This window comes from Tympanuchus pallidicinctus, unplaced genomic scaffold (genome assembly GCF_026119805.1).
Source record: "Tympanuchus pallidicinctus isolate F22 unplaced genomic scaffold, pur_lepc_1.0 scaffold7, whole genome shotgun sequence".
Lineage (NCBI taxonomy): Eukaryota > Metazoa > Chordata > Aves > Galliformes > Phasianidae > Tympanuchus > Tympanuchus pallidicinctus.
Window position 1 is genome coordinate 20,174,414 of NW_026294791.1, and position 7,145 is coordinate 20,181,558.

The window sequence follows — 7,145 nt, forward strand, 5'->3', positions numbered from 1 at the left end:
TTATCTGGCCAAGCTAAAGAATGAAGAAAGAAGAATTAATTTCGTAGCGCGTTTATTTGATTATTGTAATATATTTTATCTTAACTTAAAACTTGTTCTAAACTGTCTCTATAGCGCTACAAATATGAAAGCATTCTACGGACAAAGCATACAATGATTGTTATGCAGGAACTGTAGCCTTTGTCAGATACTCTCTACAGTAGCGTGTGCTGCTTTTGATGCTAAGCACCTGGTAAAGGTAGGTTAAAACCTGCTCAAGGTAGGTTATTACCATTGGCAATTCCATGGCATTGCTGTTTGCATGAAAGTTCTACTTTGTGCTTTTTGCAAAATGTTGTTTTGATGTTCTTTGAAGGCTAAAAAGTAGATTATATTTAATCTCATAATTTCTTTTTACTGAGCATACTTCTCTCTGTACTTGTGCTCTCTTCCCACTGGAGGGGAGGTTAGAGCCCGATTGAATCATGGTGTAAGTGGGTGCTGGCATTTGGCCAGAAATTGCCAAATTTTGTGTTGGTAAGGACAGTTCAGGCTGCTCAAAGATTGTGAATTTTTATTTTTTGTTTGGGGATGGCGGGGGGAGAGTGGGGAAAGTCTGAGTGGTGGGCGGTTGTGTTCTGAAATGAGTGGGAATAAAATCAGACCGAAACCTGTTCAGAAGACTAGAATTTACAAAGAAATCCATATGCAACTTGAGTGACAAGGTTTTGAATCACTTTAATTTGCTTTCTCATAACAGGAAAATACATAGACGTGTAATAAAACACCTTGCATGTTCTGCCTGAGGTGCTCTAAAGTAGAGTGCATAAACTATGCCTGTGGATCTTATCTTTTAAATGAAATGTATCTCTACAATGAAAAGTGGATTAACTTAAGAAGTGCTTGATAATGTTGGAAAATGAGATTGGTAAGGAGTAGCTTATGCAGTTGCACAGGTCGTTTATTTTGCTTTGGGTAAATGTCTACCTGGAATTTGGTCAAGTTATGCAGGATGACACATTTACTTGTAAGTGCTCCTGGTATTGCATCTTAAGGGGCAGGCAATCATGTAATCTTGGTAGAGGGAATGTGGTCTCCCTCTTGCAGCTTTTCTGTGGTCAGTAATGATTTGCAAGTATGACACAGGGCAAAGAAGATCTGTTTCTTAAAACTTAATTTTTAAATATTTTATTTTTACTTTTTATTAATGAAGGCCTGCCACTACAAAGTACAGACCCACTTCCTGAAAATGAAAAGCTGGAATCTCTGCCAAAACTCTGCCATTATTTCATGTCTGGCCAGCTTCAGTCCAGAGCATTATTAAAAAAATTATTAGTGGAGGTGTGTTAATAATAACTTCTTAAGCTGCATAGTTGAAGAGATGTGTAAGCTTAGAAAGTTTGGTCAAATTATAGCATGAAGCAGTTTGTGTACCTGGTCTATCCAGCCCTGTAACTAGATGGAGGTATGCTTGGTGATTTTAGTGTAGAGTGAAATCCATTTGAAAAATGTACAGAATTTAAAAGTGGATTTCCAGAGAATTCATAATTGAAACTTCTTTCCAAATATACTTGTATAACAGTCAACTTCAGTGTTAGTCTGAAGTGATGAAGGTTAAACCAATTCCTCACCTCTGGAGATATTGGAACCTCTTATTGTTTGAGAGACTGTAACCCATTTTGTGTAGATATGGTGAGTTTGATTATTTTTTTATTTACTTTGTAGTCTGGAAATGCAGTCTAGAGTAAAAGTGGTTTCATGTTTTACATGTTTTTGGAAATAATGCTTCACAGATAACCAAGTGGATGTCAAATGAAGTAAGGCAGTTGGTAACTAAAATCATCAGTTTCACTATTTTAAACACCATATTCTGATGATGCCTGCATGTTTTGTTCTTCTCACAATGGAGCTAAACGAAAACCCCTGAGAAAGAGTTCCTTCTAATGTAGCATAATGAAGTCTTTAAATGGGTACAGTTGTAGGTCATCATGAATAGGAATGCAGTGACCTTTGTCTTGACAATGAAGCTGGCACAAGCTTCTCAAAGAGCTGTTCTTTTTTTTTTTTTTTTTAATTTCTCCGCCAGAAAGGACACAAATGAAACAGAGGATTCCCCTTCTCCCATCAGTGAGCAAAATCAAAAGATTAGCAAATGTATTGTAAATTGTCAGCTTGCAAAATCTAGAAATAACATGGAGTGCTTTCTCTACATATACATATTGTTTCAGAGATGATGTGTGAGAAGGTAGGGAAAAAAGGGAAGCAGAAAGGCTGTCTGCCTTGCAAAGGGCCTTAAGGTTTCTTAAGGTGCTCTGTGATAACCTGGTTTGATTTTTGATACGCAGCAATGAGATACTCAGAATGGTAATTCGCTTCTTATAATTCCAAGTCTAGAACAATCACAAACCTGCGGGTCATTCCTTCTCCATTTAATTATGTGTGTAACTGTGGGCTTATAATGCACTGCACTGAACGATTGGAAGGCTCAAGTGTTTGGTGTTCTGTGTAAAAATAAAGAAATAAAAATACGCCAAGTGTTGTGCAGAAAGCACGTGGCTGCTGTGGCTGCTGCTGAGGAGAGCCCACGGCTCCACCTGCGTACTGAAGTGCTTCCTGGAGTGCAGTGCTCAGCAATTTTCTTGTACCACGGAGGATCATCTGTCACTCTTAGATAATAGCACTACCTGCTCATTTAGGGTTTTCTCAAGGTTTCAGCAATGTCAGTCTGAATTGTGCTGTCTTGTAGAGGAGAGGCCTGTGTGGCAAAGCAAACTCTGAAGTGAGCAGTGAAGATAATGGATGGAGATGTTTTTCTAAGGGAGAAGTCATAACTACAAAACCGGTTCTCCATCATCAGAAAATGATCTTCGTAAAAATTTTTTAAGCTCTCTAAAGGAGCAAAAATTGGTTGTTGGGCTCTTTCAGTCAAGGACCCGCTGCTGCCTGCTGTGAGCTGCTCTGCCCTGCAGTCATGGGCTGCTGTGTGGGCAGGCAGAGGCTGGGGCGTCAGCAGTCGGGAACAAGGTAAAAACAAAAAGTAAGTCTGGAATGTTCTGGGAAAACCATGTGCTAGTGCTGTATGAACGTATCTGCTGTGTAGTGAGACGTGAATTTGATCTGCAAGATCAAAAGTTGCATGGAATAGTACAGTCGTGGTTGCTTAGAAAGACTTGGGAAACATACTCTTCTCTGCAAGTAACATATAGCCATAACATTTACTTAATAAGCTAGGACCTGCTTCATTTGCTATTAGAGCTTTTTATTTTAGTAATTCAGTGTCATATTCTGGGGGAGGTGGGAAGTTAAAACAACGGTTTTATTTTCCTCAGGGAAAAGGGTGTGAGGTAAGTTCTGAGTGAGCGGCGGGTGCGGTTTCTCCACAGGTAACCAAAGCTGTGGTAAACCAATTAAACTCTGCTTGTTATTGTTTAGTTTTGTTTTGTTTTTAACCTCACTGTGTTAATAGAAGCACAAATTGCAAAGTGCCCTGCCTGGCCTCAGCCTGTGCTGGGGAGAGGCCTGTGTGTGAGGCAGGCCCGGGCAGTGGGCACAGGCGGCTGCTGGGTGCTGAGGAAGCCCTGAGATGCTGCTACTGCTTAGGAAGGCAAAGAGCAGCTTCTGACAGACCTTTGGGCTGTCCTTGATCAAAGGGTGCCTGCAGCCTTTGTTCTACTTGACCCCTAATCAGGTAGGATCAAGCACCCTTTTAGTGTGCAGTTGTTGAGGAGCTGCGCCAACAAGTAAGGGAGCTGCTCCACAGCAATCTGCACAGCGTTGGGCAGGATGTGAAAGAGATCGACTTTATCTTTTGTTCAGCTTCAAATACTGTTCAACAGCTTCATATAATGACCTGAAAGGTGGATCAGAGTGCACCCTCAGTAAGTCTGCAGATGGTAGAAAACTGGGAGGAGTGGCTGATACGCCAAAGGGTTGTGCTGACTTTGAGAGCAACCTGAGTTGTCTAGTCATCCATCTGGTGACTAATAACCCAGGCACCACCGTGTGACAAAGCCAGCTGGCTGGAGGGCAGCTTCTCTGAGGGTGCTGGTGGACAAAAGGCCAGTAGTACCCCGGGCCCCATTGGGAATGCTTCCAGCACGGTCAGGGAGATGCCCTTCTACTCTGCCCAGCACTGGCAAAGTCACACCTGGTGTACTGTGTCCAATTCTGGGCTCCCAGCATGAGAAAGAAGCAGTCACTGGAGTATGTCCAGTGCCAGGGCTATCAAGGTAGAGTATTTTATATTAGGAGGGGCTGAGAAAGCTGGGAGTGTTTAGCCTGGAGAAGACAAGGCTCAGTGATCTTGTCAGTGTGTACTAACGCCTGATAGGAAGAGATGAAGGTGAGGAGGCCATACTATTCTCAGGAGGGCATACTGACAGGACAAGAGATGATAGACACAAGTATTGAAACACATTAAATTCCATTGTGTGCAACAGAGCACTTTTTTATTTTTACTATGAATGCTGTCAAGTAGAGAATAAGTTGCCAGGAGAGGTCGTGGAGTCTAAATCTGTGGGATATTTAAGCCAGTCTAGACACAGTCCTGGGCAACTTGCTGTAACTGACACAGATGGAGCAGGACGCTTGGACAAATTGACCTCAAGAGGTCCTTTTAAACATCAACAGCTCTGTGATTCCCTGTAATTTTGATTATTGGTGTGTCAAACAAATGTCACATTTATGCTGAGGGTACACTATTTGTTTATAGGATATAATACAGTGCGGTATCTGAAAATGCATTGTTTAAGGGAACAAGAGTGCTAGACAATTCTAGATATTGCCTGAAATACTTATCTCTGTAGCGTTGAGCAGTTAAATGTTTGGGATTTCTAGCTTGGACACTTCAGTCTGCTTTAAATTGCAGACAATTTCCATGACAAACCTTCTTAGTCTTCTATTAAAAAATAATAAAAAATTTAAAAACTACAGTGAAAGCAAAATAAAATTGGATTTTTTTGATGCTTGGTTTTGGTTCTTTACTACCTTTTTTTCCTTTCTTCTTAACTGTAGAAGGTTACAGTAAGGAAATATATATCTGACAGTCATTTTTATATGACTTGGATCTGGAATTTACTTTTTTCCTCTTCCCCCAAATTTTCTTAGAATGGCCTGGCTTGAAGCTGCTTTTGTTCAGAGCTCTTGCAGAAGAAAAGGAAAAAGCAAAGCAGAGAAAATGCAGTTTCTGTTTTTGGTTCAGACTTCAATGTGAAATCCTTTCTTCTAGAGAAAGGCAGGCATAGAGTGTTATCTTATCAGTCCACTGATAAGTCGTAACAGTGTTGGGCTGTTTCAGGCATTACTCTTAGCTGTCGTTTTGGTCACGGGCTCAGTGGTTGCAAAAGATTTTCTTGACTCATTGAGCTAGACTTTTTTTAAGCATGAAAGAGTAAAAAGGATGGGGATTAAAAATGCATACAGGGAATAGGTAACAGCAGGAAATTAAGTTTTGTATTTTAAACCTTTGTATTTCAAGTCTTGATCAAACCTGGGTATTATGGTGATGTAATGTGGGTCTACTGTTGCAGAGGTGGGTCTGGTCTGGCTGTTTCTTGGGATCAGGGCAGTGTTGCTAAATGAGGTTGTTGTGAACCCTGGGATTTCATGTGGTAATAGATATCAATTATAATGGGAAGTTTCATACATTTCCGACACCTACTGAAGGACTTGTTTTAAGTAATGGCCCCTGAGGTTAGCATTTTTCTGGCATGCTAGCTATAGGTCTTTCGTTTCTGTTCCCCATTCTTCTTTTGTTTTTTAGGCTTGATTTTATCACAGTCCTTGGATTTTATCAGCCGGTGTTGTTTGAACTGACTCAGTGTTCTCATCTTCAGCTTTTCTGGCTACTATAAACAGTGAGTCTTTGGTTTATGCTTACGGATATGTTTTTGTACATTTAAACCCTTTTCATTATTTGTGTATTTAGTTTGTCAGGTAAGTATAATTTTAAATGCTGTGGAAATTTCTGTGAAAATCGCACGTTCTCAGAGGTGTTGCAGTGAACTGATGTTACTTTTTTTAAAGAATAGGTGCCTACCAGTGCCAGTGTTAGAACATACTATCCTGTTTGAGAAGCTCAGCTGAATTATAGCTGAACACTATGATAATTCATTCTTACCAGACGTTCTAATAACATGTAAAGTAGAGCTATCCCTTCTATTAGGTGTGTCAGACTGTAGGCACTGAACTTAGGGAATTTGTCAGATAATTAACAACAGTATTCAACAACTATTTAAAAGAAACAATGATCTCAATTTCTAGTCTCAGTATTTGTCTTTTTTTTTATTTTTTATAATTATTATTCTTTTAAGATAGAAAGCTGAGAAGACAGGCAAAATTCCACATGGTTGAATTTCTATTGATATTCTAGTTCGACAGCAGCCTTTGTCATTTGAGCTAGTGAAGTATCTAAGTGCTGATAAGTAGCTGGTTGTATACCAGTGGAGAGAATGTGTGTGAGCTGTTTTCATACATAGATGCTGACATCTCAATAATGGTGCACTTAGTTATTTTGTTTTTATTGTGTGCCAGAACACAGTAGCTCTAGCAGACAATCTCTTGTTATCTTGAACTTGATTGTTGGCCTTTCTACCTTGTTCCTGCCTTGCTTCTCTTAGTGCAGTTCTTAATGTCTCAACAAATGCAGCAGTTGTATCATTCGTATCTCCCTGCTCTACCAGTCTTTGCCTTCTCTTGTTTTTTAGCTCCCACTTTTATAATCCCGTATGTGTAATATGTTCCCTTCTCCTCATGTCTTAATTCTATAACTTCTGTTCCTGAGTTCCTTGCCTAACCAGTTTCCACATCCAATCATGTGTTCCGTTTTTCCTCCTTGTCCTGTGTGCAATTTCCTTTTGTCTGTTCAGGGACTTTTTCTTCTGTGTAGAGTCGGAGCATGGAACATCCTTCCATCCTGAATGTATTTTGAGGATCAGGAAGAGCATCACAGTGCCATTCCCTGCTTCTGCATTGGTTTGATGAAAGCTCCCTTATGTGATGCCATCACTGAGGAGTCCCTCAGCAGCTTGTTCCCGCTTACATTGCTTGAGCTAGGCCAGGGTTAACACTGCTGTTATTGAATTTAGATGGTGGATTATTTTAAAGACATAGGCTGTCTTGTATTTTCCACTTGTCTGTCCAGCAGATAGCTTCATGAGTAGGTGTGA